Source organism: Pseudopodoces humilis, chromosome 6 (genome assembly GCF_049639895.1).
Source record: "Pseudopodoces humilis isolate 2021_Gansu_Grassland_sample_001 chromosome 6, ASM4963989v1, whole genome shotgun sequence".
Taxonomy (NCBI): Eukaryota; Metazoa; Chordata; class Aves; order Passeriformes; family Paridae; genus Pseudopodoces; species Pseudopodoces humilis.
Window position 1 is genome coordinate 69600000 of NC_142205.1, and position 19575 is coordinate 69619574.

The 19575-nt window shown below is 43.4% G+C and overlaps 1 protein-coding gene and 1 long non-coding RNA gene across 8 annotated transcripts in view; one reads left to right on the plus strand and one right to left on the minus strand.

Moving 5' to 3' along the window:
• UGT8 (UDP glycosyltransferase 8) overlaps nucleotides 1-12864 on the minus strand; it is a 35019-nt gene extending 22155 nt beyond the window's left edge. The window contains exons 1-2 of one of the 5 annotated variants that reach the window (XM_088056873.1): nucleotides 12800-12864; nucleotides 12311-12505 (exon numbers count right to left, since the gene is read on the minus strand). The gene's annotated coding sequence lies outside the window, so the exon portion shown is untranslated. Of the gene's footprint in view, nucleotides 1-537; nucleotides 784-1851; nucleotides 1916-12310 lie in introns of those variants that run through there. The other 4 variants (XM_088056874.1, XM_005532150.3, XM_088056875.1 and 1 more) reach the window with 4 other exon arrangements.
• A 4545-nt stretch (nucleotides 12865-17409) lies between these two features.
• LOC148184235 (uncharacterized) overlaps nucleotides 17410-19575 on the plus strand; it is a 65485-nt gene continuing 63319 nt past the window's right edge. For all 3 annotated transcript variants that reach the window (XR_015772747.1, XR_015772749.1, XR_015772748.1), the window contains exon 1: nucleotides 17410-17459. This is a non-coding gene — a long non-coding RNA (uncharacterized LOC148184235). The remainder of the gene's footprint in view (nucleotides 17460-19575) is intronic.

A 19575-nucleotide genomic window follows, 5' to 3' on the forward strand; every position in this document is an offset into this window, starting at 1 on the left:
TCCCATTTGGCACACTGGGAACTGGGGAATGGGTGGGTGCCCGGTGCCATCAGCAGGGCATCAAGACAGCCACCCAAGCTCAGCTCCAGGTTCTCTCCCAGACACTCCCCTGCTCCCAAGCTGCCCTCAGCCATGAGCTCCCCCAGCACAGCAGGTATTCCCAAAGGGACAGACTTGGCTATTCCAGTGGGAGTTTCCAATTCAGCTCATCTCCCAAAGCAGCAAGCAGTGCCCAGACACAGAAGGCTTTACTGGACAATGCCAGGGTGGTGCTCAGCTGGAAGCCAGCTGATCACAACTCTCAGGGGTTCTTCCTACTGACTCCCAGCCACACTACCACAGTCAACTCCCAGAACAAATCACTGGCCAAAACAAATAAAAAGGATCAACGTCCAACGCAATTGCCCTCCTTTTCTGAACACCAGGAGCACAAAAAGGAATTGCCAGGTGTCCTGACAGAAAAGAGGAACGAGAAGCCCAGAGACACAGAATCACACACTTCTCCAGGACGGTTAACAATATAAAACCATTTTGTACCTCTATCTTAAGTCCTTGTTAGGGTTGGCCTCCATTAAACAAGACTGTTTCGGCATTTGAGCTGGCATGCAACATCCTTTTGTGGCAGAGGGCAAAAAGGAAAATCCAGATTTGCTAACATTTTAAAAAAATCCCCAAAACATAACATAACTCCCATCCAAACAACACCCACAAAATGATCATTGAATCAAAGCCATTCCTTTCAGCCAAAAAGCCCTAAAAACAAGGATATGGAGAAGAACCAGATGCAGAGCAGCTTTATAGTAGTGAAACCAGCTGCTGATTGGAAAGGGTTCCCCTATTGGAGCACAGCAAGAAAAAGTTAAAGGCATACCATGGAGTTAAACATTAACTTTATGAGTAGCTGTTGGAGTAGGTTTAATGACCTGCATGTGGGGGTTTTCAAATGAAAGAGAAAGTATGAGTTTTGAAGGCTTGCAGAAAATCAAGCACACTCCCGGCAGTCAGATTGTTGGAGAGGTTTTCAGCCAACCAAAACACTTCTAAATCATCATTTATTGGTTTCAAGGAAGTGTTTTTCCATTCACCCAGAAGGACCAAGCAGGACCTACAACAGGAAGTGTGACTATACAGAAAATAATGACTTTCAGAAGAAAAAAAATAGGAGGATTTTCCACCCCCTCCACTTCCTTCACAAAGGTGTGACACCAGAAGGTTGAACAATGTGGAAATGAAATGAATGGCATTGAAATAGGTGTCATGCAAGTGGACCTTTAGAATAATCATTTAAACATTAAGTCTAATGTCATGTACATAAACATCAAACTTAAATTATTTTAGATAAATTCCAATTAATAATTGGTGCAACAGTCAATTATAGTCCTGGAAGATGTACCCAAGGTTACATTTAGATTTGCTGCCAATCCTTAATCTGCTAATCACTGCTAATAGAATTTTTTGGCATGTCTGAGGGGTTTTTTCTGCTTTACACCCCTGGCTGCCTAGCTCCTATTTCTGACACTCAGAAATAGCTATTCTCAAGCCAGCAATACCATTGCCCATGTTTGCCTCCACCGTAGAGAGATCCAGAAGCAGAAGAGCCTCTCAGTCACCTCCATCCAGCACAGCCTGAATGCAAACTACTCCCACACTTAGCACTACTCAAAAGATTAAACAGTTCTTCGGCACTTTACACCTAAGGATATAAACAGTCCTTTTTATTCACTAACCAAGAGCAGTCCTGACTTCAAAAGCAGCAAAGGAAGTTTTACAGAGCCTGAGTTCAGGGATGCTAGTTGCTTTTTTAAGTTCCTCCCTTCCGTTCAGCCTTTCTTTAAGTGTTGCCGAGTTTACCTGGGCAGTTTGAGCTCCCGAGTTTCCTCTGCCTGGAAAGGTGCCCTTCATCCCAAACAGCAGTGCTCTTCTGACAGCGAAGGAGCAATCTCTGAGCTGCTGATCACTCTCACCTTACCCAAAGGGCTCAAATTACTCATTACCATTTCACAGAGACAGCACAGGTTAAAGGAACAGGCTGCCACCTCTGCAAGGCCAAATCTGCGAGCAAATTAGCAATGAAATAACTATGCCCAAATGGAAAGCTAATGTGTGCATCCCAGGAATATTACGATTGTTTAAAAAGGAGAAACATGAGACTTCCATGCATTTCAGCGAAGCGTGTGTACTGCAAATTGCCACAATTGTGGTAACATGCAGATTTATTCCTTCATCTTCCTCTCACTGTTGTCTCACTCCCTCTACTACACCTCATAGCACAAAATTCAGTATTTTAGAAGGAAGAACACAAACTCTGCTCTTGGAGCCGTCAACTCCCCAAAACTTCACATCAGTGTCTGAACCAATTGGAACAAAAAGGCAGAAACACCACTTAATTTTTTCCCGAAAGATGCATTTAATCAGCAACTACACTTATATTAAAAGCTGCAGATGTGATGCAGTTTCCACATAGGTAGAGGGCCCTTGACCAGTTTTCAGTTACGTACAGCAACCACCCATGCCAGGCTCCAGAGCCAGTTCCTGTTCTCCCACTAAGGCATATCTGACCTGAATTATCCCACCTGAGATCAAAAACTGGCACCATGAGCAGGGCAGCATTACCTCAGGAGCCAATCCCACCTCTACCATGCCCAACTGCAGCCTTCACCAAAGATAAACACGGTGTTTAATCCTCTTTGGATCAGATGTACTGTAGCTGTTGCAAGAGACACGTGGTTGAAAGCACAGCAAGAGAAACGCTGAGGGAAGCTGAAGAACAACTGCTCACGGAGCTCACTACAAACTGCCTCTGGGAAAAAAAGCAAAAAATCCAACCTAAGCAGCTGCTGACTGTGGTTTACTACTGCTCCTAATAAAAAGGAAGCATTAAAAAAGTTGGTTGGAAAGAACCAACCACTGACCTCAGATTGTTAGCTGACATTACCCAATTCACTGCCGCTCCAGCCCTGCCCACTCCAAACCCCACTGACACCAACTCACTCCATGTACAGTTCTGTTTGCTTTAGCTGCTATTAAAAACAGTTTTACAGGTAAAACATGGTACTCATCCTCCAGAGGCTCGTGAACACCTCAGTTATACAAACACGGAGCCAAGCCCTACAACCCAGGTTGCATGACCAAAGGCCCTGTAAGCAAAGCCTTTAATCAAGCCCAGGATAACCAGGAATGACTAACAGAAGGCACTTGCAGTTAAGCATAGCGCTGAAAGACCAAGAAAATATTTCAAGACAAAGGGAAGGTTTCACTAATACCGGCACAGGATCATTCTAGGCTAAATATACTGATGCTCAATCTCAATCTTAGCTGTGTCAGCCAAATGCATGCAGTTGATACTCAGAGCAAAAATATACATGTACACACAAATATGCAAGAAGTGCATTGATGCCTAACTGTGGAAGAGCCATCAAAGAAAAGAAAAAACTTGCCTTTTACACATCCTTCAATATCTCTAATTTTTCACATTCCCTCCAAACAACATTTTAAGATTTAAGAGCAGTCCACACCAGTGTTTTTTTGGCAAGCACCCAGAAATGCTGCCTACATGAGGAAATGCACTGACCAAACAACATCTGACAATGAATCTCAGAAAGTAATTTCATCATGGAGACAGGAAGGCTTTAATTAGTGGCACAACAGATGACAGTAAGGAAGACCGTGATCTTCAAGCTAAAATGTGCCTCCTTAGCCATTCCATCAATCTGGGAATTGTAAAACATGTGCTTAACCCATAATACTGTTTGCTCTGCTATACATATTGCAGAGGAAATCCAGAATACTATTCCCCTAATCCTTTAGGAGCATTACAGTAAACCAAGCAGACTTCAGGCAGCAAACTGCAGTTGAAAACTAGGAAACACTTGGTACTAAGTGCAGAGAAGGTGCAGAGTCTCAGAGCAACAAACCAGGAACTTCACTGGGAAGAGACTCTGGTACCAGGTATTGTACAACCTTTGGATTTACGTCCTCAAATTTTCCCTATCGCACATCCTGTTACTAATTGCCGAGGCACAGTGCGTGCTGTGATTGCAATTCTGTGTTGCAATGTTTTAGATGAGTAGTGTGATCTGGCTTTCAACCACAGGCTCCTTTTCCAACTAAATGAATAAATTAAGAAATTAGTAAGACACGTGTATCAACAAGAGCAAGCTTCTGCATTTACTTTGTATAGTCTCCCAAACAACATCTTCTCTCCAGTGATTGGAGCATTTCAATGGGTACAAAAAACATCCCATCCCCAGACAAAAGAGGAAGATCTGTAGGCATTACAAGGTCACTGCAATCCTCTGCCAGCTATGCAGACAGAAAAGGAGCTATTAAGAGGGAGTCAAAAGGATATGCAACTTAAAAAATCACTTTTAGCAACCGCTTACTGTATGTGCAACATGTTTTATCAAACTCTGAAGGGTTTTCCCTATGCTTTTGTACTCAACCATGGTACAAAAAGGATTTCAGAAATCCTCACTTCGCAGGTAGCATGGCAGAGGAGGCGCTTCCTCAAAACACAGGTCCCACAGTTTATACACAAAATCTTTTAAATAAGCATGCTAGCAGGTGGATCCTTTCGAATTTACATGGGAACACAACTCTCATTCTGTCCTACTAGGATACCTTTATGTGGCCAAACACTCCTGGCAACACTTCACTCTTGCTTTTGGAAGCAAGTGCTCTGTGATTCTTCACGGCTATGGAAAACCGTCCGAAACTTCTGAAAAGACTCATCACATCTAAAAAGATTAAGTATTTACAAATATTACCTTTATGAAGTGGTTATATTCTAAACCTACTCAAGAGGTCCAAATCTATTAATAGCAATAATTTGAACTTTTAATCAAGTGCCTTATAAACCCAAGCAAGGCCTGCATGCTTTGGGGTCCTAATTCTGCAGTAGTGACCCTATCAGCCAGGATCTGATTTCCCTGAGAGTAAAGGATTCCAGTCTAATTAAATATTTTCATAACGTGAACTAAGTTCCACCAGGGCAAAGGCACCTTCCATTCCATGTGACCTATGCTCCTTAACACTCTATACACTAAAACTGAGCAAACAACACACAATAAAAATATAAACTGTATTGAAGGTCAGTATTTTACGAGTATCCGTTTTCCAAGTTCAGCCCAACTAACTGCATGGAATTGAGTTTCATCAAGATTTTAAAACCTGTGAAACATTAACCTCTGTAGACCAACCAGGTAGGGTAGTCAAAACAAATCAAGAGACATTCTTGAGTCATTTTAATAACCCAAATAAAAACAAATAGAGCAAGAACAGCCAGTCCTTTTTGTCCTGTTTTGCACCGGCCATCTCAAACGGGGCGTTTCAACATCTCTAATTTGTAACACTTTACAGAGTGAGGATTAGCAAAGCCAAGGACACCCACAAATGGCTCTAAAACCCCCGCGCCTTCCACCGAGGGCAACCCGACTCCGAGTGCCGGCGGCTCCGATTTCTCCGCATTGCCGCTCTCCATTATCCAGCTCCGCTCCCCGTTGCCCACGGTTATCCCACCCCCAGCACCTTGGAAAGCCAACTGCTCCCTGCACGCAGCCAAGAGCCATCTGTTTGCAAGCCAGATACACTCCCGGTGGGGAGATTTGTCTGCTTCGTCCAACGCGACGTGAGAACCTCTCCTGACAAATTACGCGTATTTCGGCAACAACATTCGAGTCCCTGGACAAAGTCCCCTCAGCTCCTGGAGACCTTTCCTCCATGTAAGTCCCCAGACCTGAAACCCTAAGTTTCTCGACCTGCTGCAGCCATTTTGCAACAGAAAGAGCCAGAAATCCTGCCGTGACATCAGAGCTGGGGGTATTAACAGAGAGAAGCCAGCAGGTTACCCCACATTCCCACAGGACACCAGTGCTGGTGAAGATGTTTTTTACCAGCCCCGCTCCTGCTGTGTGACCACTGCGACCTGAAGAGCCCAGGAACAGAATAACTCACCACAGGACTAAGTGCTGGAAATAAAAGGAATCTTTCTACCTGCAGAGAGGACGAGGCATCAGTGCCACAGCAGCTGATGAAGACAAAGATGCCTCCCACTGAAGGGTCAAAGCTGCCCACCAAGTCTTTGCTCTCACACTGGCATCAAAAGACAGGCTGAAAAAGTGGCTGAATGAAGTGCCAAAAACATGGAAAAGGGAAAAAAAAAGAAAAAAACCACCTTGACTCTGACTCTCAACACTTTAAGTAATGACTGGACCTCCTTTGATATAATGACCCTCTGAGGAAGGGGCTGGAAGAAATTGCAGTGCACTTTGTTATGACCCTAACTCACTGGTGCCTGTAGTTATATGCCACTGTCACCCAAGCATGAATTCTGCCTCATGAACAAGCCTCAAGACCCGAAACAAGATGAGTTTTCAACTTCAGCCCGTTTTACTGGGATTTTCACTTAACTTCAGTGATTATTGGGGGGATGCTTTGCTTTTCACTCCAGCTGGCTTCAGCTTGGTACAACCTCTCCCTGGTCACGCCATCACATGACACCCAGAAGCACTCAATGAATTTCTTTGTTCCGTTTCTGACTTCATCCTATAGCAAATAAGCACATTTTAACAAGCCACACAAACACTATCACAAAGGAAACTATCACAGGTTTGTTTCAGCAGTGGGAAATACAACTTGAAATAAAGTAAAAGCACTTGGTTTCGTCATGTTTTGCTCTTATTCAGCTCAATTAAAATAACTGCAGCAACACCACACATGCCAAAAACATGTAGCTTATTCAGTCTGTTAATTTATATGTTAATTAATAAGTTCTGTTTTGAAATGTACAGGTCAGTTTTCTTCAAATTCAGTTGTCGGCTGTTGCTTCCAAATTTTTCAAAATTTGTATTTTGAGTGCCTGCTTTCAAGTATCTCCGGTACAATCTGGGCCTAGAGTAAGGCTAAAAGTTGTGTAACAGCTTTCCTGTATGGTTTAAACCTGAGATTCTGATTTTAAGATCAATACCACATCACTTACCAGAGCTGCAGGGGACAGAAATCAACTTGGCAATCTTCTAAAAGGTGCAAAATACACTCCAATAAGGTTTTGGGCTATTTTTTTTTGGTAGCTGTATAAAAATTTTTAAATACACATCAGCGTCCTGCAAATTTCTAGCACCAGTAGTTGAGTAAGACTAGAGTATAATTGAAGAAAGGAATGGTCTAGAGACAGGGTTTGTAGGTTTTCAAAGACAGTCTGTTAACCCACAAATATTAAGGAAAAGACAAAATAAATTCAAGGTGTCAAGACAACAATGGTTCCCTTATCCAAGACTACAATTCCCAGAAGGGTCTGGGTGTAAAACCAAAACAAATTAACAGTAACCCATCCAGGCACACACCAAGCGGTTCTACATAGGCACATGTCTGTTCCCACCCACCAAAAATGTCACTTTCCAGGTATTCCTCCACTTCAGGAAAGCAACTAAAACTTCCTCAACATCAACACTACACAGTGATAATTACCTGATGGGGGCTTAAAACAGAAATAACTTCATAGCCTGTACCTGTAGCTATTTCACCAGTAAACAGCTTAAGGCAGGACTGATTATCTAATAAAAGTATAGTCTGAGATAAAATGATTTGGAATACTCCAATCTTCAAGGGTACTTGCATGAAAATAAAGCTAATTGATAAACAAGCAAAATAATTACCAAAGTGTCACAAAGCACAGTAATTAATCACTTATCATTAGGAGTGGTTGAAGAAATATGACAGCTTTGCTCCTACATTTTATACACTCAGATCTGTTATTCAAGATGCTCAACTTGCAAAAAAAAAAAAATAAAAATCAATTCAGATAATCATCAACTGTCCTTGGGCAAATTTCCACACAAGTCCTCACAAGACTGACACCAGCAGCTCCATTTACTTTTAGCCCCACGAGTCATGGATGCCCCAAGCACTATCCAGACATGCTACTGAAACACACGTGGAATTTTGCCCAAAATTTGGACCAAACAAGCATTTTAAAGCTTGGTTACTTATGATAAAGTTTTGTGCCCAGGGACCAAGCACCATAGACATCACCACACACCTCTTCTAAGTTCAGTTTCAGGAAATAATGTTCTTCTAAGGACCAGCAAGGCTTCATCAGGGGTGCAATTCTCCAACAAAGCTCTGCTGGCATTAACATGCAGGGTTTAACTGAACTATGGTGACTTGGGGCTGTGCCAAATCCAGCTCTCCAGTGGCACCAAGCTCACCAAATCTCACTCTGCACTGTCAACCAGACCTCACTTTGCCTCAAATTTGAGTATTTCGCAGTTGAAACATGAAACTGGCAATACAACCATCATGTCCTGAACATAAAGCTAGAAATAAGCACAAGTAAGAACATGTGAGTACTGCCCATGTGTTTTCTTGAGGTCTTCTTGTTTCTCTTTTGTTTGCTTCGTACTAGGCTTTTGTGATTTTTTTCTTTTCAAACTAGTACTTCATTTTAATTGAAAGTATACACAATACTTGTTAAAATGTGTATGCCATGAATTGGCATTAAAGCACCTTATTTATTTGACTTAAGTCAAACAGCTTTTAAATTGGATGGGGGCAAACAAACCCCAAAACAACAAATCAAATATGAAATATGCAGCTGCATTTTAATCTAAAATTCTGTATGTCTGAATTTGATGTTGGAAGTTTTGGTTACACTTATGCACTCCATCTTCAGTTATAAATAAATTAACTAGCTTTTTCCAGACTTCTGGTGAAGCTAATTTCTGCAGTGGAATATAGTCTTGAATTAAGCAACTCGGAAGTTCCTCCAACTTCTACGTTGTCACTGTTACCTCCCTCTAAATACACTGAGGCACAGCCTTAATATTTGAATTTTTTTTAAAGCATGCTGTTTCTGCAGGGCATCAAGGCTCACTTCCAGCTCAGAATCAGAGGCTGACTCAAGACTTTCCATTAACTCTTCCTTTATTTACTGAGTAAGAAGGGAAAAAAATCTCAAATTGATTTACTTTTTTTTTTTGCAAAGCTGAACCATCCATTCATAGGAGGAAAGACCAGCAAAGAAGAACGCTATGCTTGTTTCCCTACACAAAATTATGGGCATCACAACTCTGCTGCTTAAGAGAAGTGGTCATAACAAACCAGTTTATAGCCACAGTTTGGGCTACAAGCTGTTTAGATGCTTATTTTTTACAAGGAATATCAGGACCTCACACCCTGAGCATTTTAGCATCCATCCATCCAAGTGTCATAAAAGATCAAAAATAATTCATCAAAGGGTTCAAGAAACCTTATGTCTCAAGTCTTGGAAATTGCCTCCCAGCAAAGCTGCCCCTGGGGAAGGACAGTGAATCTTATTAAATGCTTCCAGTGTATTTTATTTACTTCCTGGAAAACAGGGAAAAGAGCCCTCTACAACACCTATTCACCAACACTTGGAGCTGTAGCAGAAGCTCAGTTTTCAGCCCAAAGATCCTTTCTAAAACAATAACAGATAAATCCATGCTGAAATTTTTCTGAGGACTAGAAATACCAACAAAAGAGGTGGAATGATGTCAAATGGTTCTCATGTATCAGCATTCCTCAAACACAGTTCTGTTCTCTTCACAAATATGACTCTGTAATAACCAAACAGAAATAAAAATATTTGTTGAAAGTCCAGAGCTGGAGAAGAGAAGTTATTTCATTTGCTAAGCATCTCACGAATTTGATCTCACCACAAACACAATAGGATTTAATACTGCAGTGGCACTTCTCTTGTCAGTGAAAGAAAAGGGACTCAACCAATAAGGAATAAACCAAGCTAAACTCCTGCACTATTCTGAAAGGAACAACCTAGCTGAAACAGCGAGGCCAACAAAAGAGCCCAAAGCGGAAAGCAGCAGGAAAAGTAGCCATGGGCAATAAACACTCAGCAGTTTAAGTCAGAACTAATGTATCTCACGCCCAAGAACATAAATTTGAAAATAACCAAGTCAGGCAGACGTTGTTACACTTTTAATTATTTCAGGACACTTTTCGAGTGGTAGGAAGATTATTCCAGCAAATCATATCCTCTGTGCACATCTCAAGAGGCACAGAGAAGGCCATGACACAAAGCTGGCTAGGCACAACAGCTAGTAGCCACGGACCAAGCTGAAAGTGCCACCAATTCAATCCATCAAAACGAACCCACTGCTTCATTAGCACTCACTCAGCAAGTCACTTCAATCCACTCACACGGGCAAGGACAGGACTGGGAGCTCAGGTGGCATCACACCACACAGAAGAAGGATGCAGGATCATTTCAGATGTCCTCTCCTCCAGCCCTGGTTAATCCCATGGGTTTCTCCACCCGAAGCCTGCTTCAGAACAACCCAACTGTTTAGAAACACCATAAGAAAAGACAATCTACAGTTTACAAAACACTGACTTGATTCTCACCTCTGAATGTCAACATTTAACAGACACATCGCAAAACAAATATTTTACTTTGTCAAAGGAAAGATAATCCAGGAGCATTTTGAACCAAATACTCATTTCCCTGCATTTCAGCTGAAATATTTACACAACAGCACAAAAACTGCCTCAGAGCACAACACTCCAGCACAAACTGGTTGGTCTTTTGGAAAAGAGAAGCCACTGCAGTATCCAGTGTTCAGCCTGGATCAATGACTGAAACAAAGGAAGAAAAACAAGGAAACGTGAAGCAAAGGTTAATTGCACACTATGTAGTGTCAGTGCTTCAAAACTAGCTCAGCTAAAAAATCAGAGTGACCTTGTGTGATAATTGCTTGGAAAAGCAGGCAGGCAGCTTCAGACTGGCAATGTTCACCGAGAAAAATGTTAGCAGTAAAAGGCAGGACACAAGTGACATCACGTGAATTACTCCCAAAACTAAGTTACTTGATCATAACATGAAACAAAAATTAAAAAAAATAAAAAAGCCATTAATTTCAAGGTGTTTTCTTTGGGAGAGGAGACCTTCAAGGATGCCTACTACTAGAGTTGCTCCCTGCTGTCCATCCCCAGAGAACTCTGATGAGCATGCAAAACGGGCTGCGCAATTCCCAACGATTGTTCCACGGCTCAAACGGGCAGGCAGGCAAAAAGAGACAAGATGCCACTTGATACCCGCTTAAACACCGCGACTCCAGCGCGATGTCGCCCCAAAAGTTCACGCTTGACCTTTTTTCCTCCTTTTTCAGCCCAACCACGAGGCGCAGCAGCAATTACGCAACGCTGTTCCTCCAGAGGCGGCCGGGATGGAACCTTCGGGCGTTATCCAGGGACGGCACCACATCCCAGGGGCTCTGGGAGCCATCCCAGGTCTACCTTGTCCCTCACACCACGTCCCCAAGCTGACGGCCGGGTGGCAACCCAACAAGGCGGGGGGACGACGACTCCGCGCCCGCACACCTCGGTACTACCCCCGCTGACAGCACCGCGGGGCGGCTGTCGGCGACACTGACTACTTAGCGGGGACCCGCCGAGACAAGCCGAAATTCGGGGCCCAAATTGTTTTAATTTTTTCTTTTTTGGTGCCCGAAATAAGTGGCGATTTCCCGCGTCCCCCTCGCTCCCGCCCCTCAGCGCCCCGCGCGCGCCCAGCGCCGCGCGCGCGTCTCCCCCCTCAGGGCTGCGGAGCCGCCGCCGAGGAACCCCGCGGGCGGGGGCCCCCCCTCAGCCTTCCCGCTCCCTTCATTCCCTCACGGCGCTCGAACTTCCTCAGGGAGCAGCGCCGGCACCCGCCGGGCTTCCCCGAACTCGCCGCTGCAGCGCCGGACGACGACCATGCCAGAGCCTGCCCGATGAGTGCCCGCCTGCCGCGCCACGCAGGTACCGTGCGCACCGCCCCCAGGCCCCTGGCCCCTCTTGTCTCCCCGCCCGAGCGCCCCTCAGGAAAAGGGCGGGAAGGGACGCGTCCTTCTGGCACCCCTCAGGACATGGCGCTCCTCCACACCCCTCAGCTCCCTCCTCAGGTCACACCGTCCCCTCGCTCGGAGACACCGCATCGACGCGGCTCCCCTGCGGCTCCTTCTCTGCCCCACAGCTCCCCGGTTCTCATCCCCACTTCCATGGCTCTTCCCCTCAGCCCTCCGGCTCTTACGCTCCACACCCCCACCTCTTCCCCTCAGCCCTTCAACTCTCACCCCACCCTTGAACGGATCTCTCTCACCCCACTACACCTCCGCCGCGGGCGGCCAGAGGCTTCCCCTTGAGCTAGGGGAGAGCAGGGAAAGGAGAGAAGGTAGACTGGGATAAGCAGAGAGGTGGAACGACAGCCCCTCTTTATCTCCCCCCCCCCCTCCCACCCTCTGCTCCGTGCCACAGCCGGGACCGCCTAGCCTCCCGCGGTACCGCCGAGGCCCCTCACCGCTCTCCCTTTAGGGCCGCTCCTCCGCGTCGCTGCCTCTGGTAAGGAGCCGACGACCGCAGCTCCGCTCGGGGCTCTTGTCCTTCAGCCGGGTCCGCCCAGCCCGGGCTGCGGCGCTGCTGCGGCGCCGAGAGCGCCGGGCCCGCCGGTGCCTCCGCCCGGGCTCTGCTGCACCTGCTGCGGGGCTGGGCTGCCCTGCGAGCAGAGGAGGCTCCCTCGCTCCGTTCTCCCTCAACTTCGCATCACTCCGGGCTGCCCCCGCTCCGCCCCACCGCATGCACCGGCGCTGCCGCTCGCCCCCGCGTCCGGGGAAAGGCTCGGCTGCCCTCCCGCCCCATGCACTGCCCCGCTGCCGGGACGGCGGGCAGCTCCCGGCACAGGGCAGGTCCCCTGTGCCCGCCTCTGGCGGGAGGGACCGGGGCCGCCTCCGCCAATCAGCCCCAGCGCGGCCGCTCTTCGGTTCCAACCCCGAGCCGTGGGCAGGGATACCTTCTCCCGCACCGGGTTCCTCGGGGCCACGTCCGACTACCTGGCTAACTAAGAGCAAACTAAACAACGTATTTAACCCGTCCTACCGCACACGACAGGCTTTAAATACAAGCGCTAATTACCTAATTGGTTTTGTGTGTGTGTGTGGTTTGGGTACATGTGGATTTAGGGTTTTTTTTTCCCTACTGTTTGCTTGCTATCTAATAACGATATATCGATTTACAGTTAAACTGTAAGCTCATAGCTGACAGACAGTCAAGCTCATTGAAACAGCGAAATTTGCCCCTTACCTCTCCCACACTCTAAAATCTAATTTTTTCCCTGTTTCTTTCGACTTACACTTTGCTGGAGTTTTTGTGATGAGCTTTAAAGGACAAGAAGTGCCAGATTGTCTTTCTGATTTGACAGATCAAGTTACTGCTTTAATACAAGTTAAGCTTTGCCAGATAGAACAAAAAAGTTAATGAAATTGGAATGATGGGTTAATGAAATGGCATAGTAAGAAAAATTAACATAAGCTTTAAATTGGTTTCCATTCCAGTCAAGATGACTTGCAAAAGAAAATGAAACTTTACTTTCATTCAAGTTAATCCATTTTATTTGGGATGTGATTTTTTTTTTTTTATAGAGCCTTTTAAGAGATCTGCTGTTTCTCACATACAGAACAAATCATTAACGTTTCTCAAACTTCACACCCCTTTGGATGTCCACTTAACATTAAATCGTGTTAAGCTTTCATGGGTGGTACTGAAGCCCGACAAGCTAATGGTGGCCCTTGGCTTAAGGTAAATACTGAGCTCTAAAAATGAAGTTCTGAAGTTAAATGTCCCAAAATCAACTCTATTTACACTATTGTGTCAAAAGGTTTAGTTACTTATAGGCAAAGTAAATTCCAATTCATATTAGGTAAGAACTGAATAAATTCAGTTCCTCTGCATATCCAATATATCTATGATTATAATTCTAAAGTGTATAAGGTATACAGCAAAATACTGAAACAGGGATTTCTTGTTCCCCAGTATATACCAGACAAAGAAATTCTGTGCTGTGGAAGTTCCGGAGTCTTGGAATCTGAAATTGTGATAAGGAAATCAGATCCAAAGGAAATTAGAAAGATTCACAAAATGCTATAAATATGAAGCATTCTTAATTTTTGTTAAAGTTTTACAGAGCTAGTAAACACTTGAAAGCACTTTTGAAGAACCTTCTCTTGTTGTCCAAAGGGAAACCTTCATGTTATTTTTCAAGAGAGGAATTTAATTAATTTGCTTTTAATTTGGTCAGTGATGTCATCAAAGTTATTTTTACTGTCTGAGGAACAAGAAATGCCTCTTGACGTGACATACTTCTCCGAGGCTGTAGAGTGCCTTCAATCCATCAGAATTAAGTTAGAACTTGATTATGTTGGAGGAAGACAATGGTTCCCTGTTGCATTTTCATCCTGGTGAAGTTTTTATCATGCTCATAAGAATCAATAAGAAATACTACACTGTTAATTCCAGATCTGTGATTCTGCAAATCCAGTTAATTGAACTGGACAATACGTGTAAGTTATATTGAGGATTATGTTCCTTGTGCTTTTCTACTGATTTGCCCACGTCTGGCAAAAGAGGAAGGATTTTCTCCAGCAGATTTCTGGATCAGGATGATTCCCATCAAGTTCTCTAAGTGTTTTCCCCTCAGCCTTGATTGTTTTGGCTGTACATGCACATCCCTCAAGGGTTTTTACAGAGTAAAATACAAGTATCACCTTCTTTTTAACTCAGATTCCAAGACAGTGGTAGCTGCTTTTGCTTCCTAATTGATATGCAGTCATAATCAGCCAAACTAATTTATTTAAATAGGGTTTGCAGTTCCTTAGCCTTCCCAGTATGCCAGAAGGAACTAATCATCTGAAATGTATAGTACCCAATTTAACTGCACTGTTACCAGACAACCAGCGCTTCCAGATCTTCATGCCACATCTCTGGAACCTGCTCACAGATCCCCATAAAAGCAAGAAAAATGCACAAACCGGTCTGCCTTTGCTGTAGGCAACTGTTGGCCTTATTATCTCACACAAGTGACACTAACACACCAGTTAATTCCACCTGAACCGGTGAGCCCCATAACAGTGTGTTACAGCTATAAATCCCAGCAAAGGACTGGTCACCCCATGCTTTGTGGCTCGTGTAGGTGTGAAATGGTAATTTTTGGCTAAGTGATGTACATTTGGGTAGCAGCAGACAGTTTTTCTCCTAGGTGAGAGATTTGTCATGCACCTGCAGTCGTTCTTTCAGTGCGGCCCGTGTAACTACAAAACACAACGTTCTATTTCCTGGGGCAAGAATTTTATCAAAGGAAGAAGGACTCATTTATGGACATACCTCATGTCTCATTCATTCCTTGTCTGGCCGAACTGTAAGTTTCAGAGGAGGTTTGTTGACCATGGGGTCAGACATGAAGAAAAATGTAAAAACCATAAACGCCACTTTACTGTGCCTTGTTGTGAGGGATGTAAGAGAAGGCACTTAAAGTGTTTGAGCACATCAAGCAGCTCCCTTATGAGGAAAGGCTGGAGAAGGTGGAACTCTTCTGTATGGAAAGGGAATAGCTGAGAGAGGACTTGGTCAAGATGTGCAAAACCATGAAGGGGATAGAGATGACAGCTACACAGCTGCTATTCACTAGATGCTGTGATTCAAGAACAGGTGACAGTAACTGCAGCAGGTTAAAGAGATGAGAGGAAACTTTTCATGAAAAAGCAGCTGACCTTGATTTCCTTGATTAACCCCAAGAAGTTAAAAAGGCAGGCTGGTTGAAGAAAAGTAGTAGTAACGTAGTGAGTAGTTTTGAGAGTCTGGGGCCTCTGTTTTGTTCCTGAAGGTGTTTTGTTTTGTCCCTGTGTGTTGCAAATACAGTGGCTGTGCTTTGTGAGTGTGTAATAGGGGAGGTGGTTGTCAGACTAGGTTATGTTGTTTTTTGAGACTTTTCTTTTCCTGCTGTTAGGAGCAGGTTAGTAGCCTAGAAGAACTTTGTCAATTGCTGGGGTGTTTCTTGTGTTGAGGGCTCTAATCTAGAGGGCAGAGACACTCAGGAAGGTTTGTTTGGTTTTTTTTGTTGTTTTAAGGAGACTTCTGTGTATGAAAATGTAATCAGAAAGTCTTCTAGTGGTTTTCCTGTGAATTGGTGGAGACAATGTCTTTACAGAAATTGTTTCTGGAAACTTAAGCTGCATTTATCCCTGAGCATTTTCAAGTGTTTGAGTACCTTCGTTGAAACACAAGTAGGCAGGAAGTGTTAGGTACTTTGTATGTGTGAAGTAGTTAAAGAGAATTGTTTGTTGTTTGCTTCGGTGACTTTTTTTAAATTTGTTTGGTTTGTTACACTTAATGGGGGTTTAGTGAAGTAGGTTCAAAACCTGTGTAATTCCCTGTTTTATTTCTGTGTTGTTGTTCCTTTTCAATTGTTTAGCTGCTTCCTGAGTTGTGTGGTAGCCTGTTCCTCAGCAGGCTTTTAAACAGGATTTGAGGAATAGAAGAATGAATGTTGATGTTCACACATTTGGGGAAGTTGTTTTAAATTCTATTTCATGAAGTTAATCACAAAGTTTGTGAAAAACCTACATGTGAAAGCACTGTTCTCATAGTTGCTGCTATAAACTTTTGCACGTGTAGTTTACTGTTTTATAGGTTTTTGTTATTTTAGCAAACAAAGCCACATATTATTCTCTTTATTCTTCTTCTAAGAGCAGCACTAGGGGTTCATCTCTTTAAGTCTGAGGAAAACAACATGAAACAGGTGGTGCTGGTGGTCTTTTTTCAGTTTAAAATACTAAAAGGTTTTCTCGCTCTGTGGGGATGGTTTGTTCTAATTAGTTTATTAGACAGGAAGTGGTAACTATAAAAGGCTGAGAGAATAATTCTATTTTACAAGGTAAAAAAGTTTCTAAAATATTGAAGCTTGGAGCTAGTAGTAATTTTATACCTAGCTTTTGCCAGAGGAGGCTTTTTCAGACTGCACTGTCTTTATGTACCTGTTTTAACAAGTACTGAGTTCAAAACCTGGCTGCAAAGAGAGACACACAACAACTTGCTTGGTTTTATTCTGTTTTCACACTTCTTTGTGAGTGACTTCAGGAAGCTCTGCCTAGTTTTATTTTTATGTTTCTAGCTTAAGTTATCCACAATAATAATCTATGGTTTGTGCATCTTTCTTGTGTAAACAGAAAGGGCTAGTTTGTATGTAATAAACTAAATAATAATAGTGCTTGGATACTCTACTAAAAAGTGTTGCTGTTGGACTGAAAGGAAAAAAAGAGCAATAAAATAAACAAATGTATTGCTTCACAGTATTGTATTATATTGGGTTCTTGCACTATTTCTCATTGATAAAAGAGCCCTCACCACACCTGCTAAGAAAACACCAAATGCAAAAGCTCAGTGCACCTTGTTTGTTCTTCTCAGCCCATCTGAGCGGGAACTGTAAGGAGCAGAATGAGTGTATAGCACTTCAAAAGGGCTTCAAGGAAATACTTAAATGAACTGAAATCTGTTTGGTAATTCCATACTGACACAGGTGATGGGGTGCGGTACAGATGGTGCATGTCTGTTTTTTTGTTTTACAGATTATTATAAGAGATTCTTCATAGCCTTGTAGAGAGGCAAAACCATGATAAAATGTAAGTTTTGAACTTCTTTAAATGAAATTCTGCATTTCCTTTGTGTCTCATCCAGTTGGCTCTTTCTCTCTTTTTACTTCTTTTTTTCTTCTGTTGTCAAGCCCTACTGGTTTTGGTGTTCTGAAGTCTTTTTGGTCAAAGATGGCACTAAGCAGCAGCCTGAAAATGTTTGTTAAACAGTATTAAGAGTCTGCTGGAAAGACATCACATCCTTCCTTCATCTGATGTGCTCTGTCTCCTCAGGTAGTGCTGAGCTCTAATTGGTAAACTAATTGACTGTAACCTGTTGTACAGCTTTCCTTGTCATAAAGCTACTCTGATTTGGAGATGAACTTGGTGGGTCTGTTAAAGCCACTGTAGGACTGGGCTCTGTGTGAGTTAGTAGTCCCAGCCCAGGAGGTCCCTTCCAATCCTGAATTGCTGATGGGATATTTCTGACAAATGAGAGGTGAAGAACCGGAGCATGGCTCTCTAGCCTTCTTTTTGGGATGTTTGCAAGGGGTACAGGGTGGAGATCCTGAGTGCAAGCTCCTGTGTCAGGTGACTAATAGAAATACCTTTATATACAAAGTTGGGAGAGGTTGGTGACAGTGACTTCTAGCAATGAGTAAGAAGTAATGACCCAGCTCTGGTGAGTCTCATCTGCTGTGGGAATTGGTTATGGCTGTTGATGTGAGTCCAGAGAGGGGAGCATTCCCATTCTCAGCTCTGCAGTGCTTTGGGAAGTCGGGAGCTTCTAGTCCTGAGCTTATTGTGCAGCTGTGGGCCTCACCAGCAGTGCTGGTTCATCTTGTTGTAACTCGGCTGTGATTGGGAATCGTGCCAAAGACACTCCACGTACCTACCACATGCCAAGAAGCTCTTTCCCGATGTTTGGGTAGCCACCACCACATCCTTGTGCCAGATCTTCCAAACAAGTTCCTCACTTGAGTGTCTGTTTTATTTTGCAAGTGTTATGATAAGCTCTGAGAACGTCGTGCTGAAATCATTCCAATATCAGAAGACCTCTTTGTGCTTCAGCTGGAGAAGCAGGCTTCCCAGGAGCTCGTTCTGCTTTTCTATTCCATCTTTACAGTTACAGACTTTCATCTTGATACATTCCTGTCTTCCTTACAAACTATTTCCCCTCTTCTGTGCTTTTAAGTAGCCCTAGTAATAAAAGTGTTCTGTCAAGCTGTTTTCTGAATGCTGCAGAAGCCTTTTTTACCTCAGTGTCACTTCTGCTCAAGTATAAGGAATGTATCCATACTGTGCTATTCCGCCATCAAAGTCTGTTGAAGAGACCACAGCCTTTTGCAGCTGAAGTTGTCTTGTTCTTACAGCTGCACCTTTTGGAATCCTTGCTGGGTCATTTTACTTTGTCTCTTTTGTGGCTTTGCCGTTTCTTACTGGCTTATCTGTTTTTAGAGAGCGTGTCCAGTACTGTTCCCTGCAATGTCAAGTTTTTCCTTGTTGTTGGTTTCAATTATTTCATGCTGTCCTTGTGCTGAAGGCAACCAGAGAGCTTGGAGGCCTGAAGTGTAGAATGAATCATTTAGGGCAGGCAATCGGCTTTGGAAGAGAGATGAAATTGAAAGCCATTTTCTCTCCAAATGCTCTGGTTAATTTAGTTTTCAGTGTAGCCTTTCTTCTTCCCTTTTATTTAGAGGATGAGCTAAATACCAAGAGAAGGTTGGGAAAGACACTTCTAAGAATGTCAGGAACCCATTTCCATTCCTCCCAAAAGTAGGGAAAAGAACAGTCTTAACAAATTAGAGCTCCAACAAACTAAAAAGAAATTTTTAATTATATGTGTAGATATTAGAAATCTATTGGTGTGCTGTGTCATGCCCCTGATGACTTACTTGTTTCTTTCAAGTCAAAGGTCTCCAATGAATCATTTTATGTGTGTTTGTCCAAGTTCCTCATGAATTTCTTATGTACGAACTTCTGAACATTTCGTGTATTTGACAATTTTGATGTAATTCTGAATAATGTAATGTTAAAGGCTGCATTCAAATAACAGTATTAAATAGAAGAAGGGAAATATATTGAAGCAAGTAACAAGCTTGTCCAGAATATCAGCAACACGATTTATACAAACTCAAGGAAGTAATTCTTAAAAAACTGCAGAAAA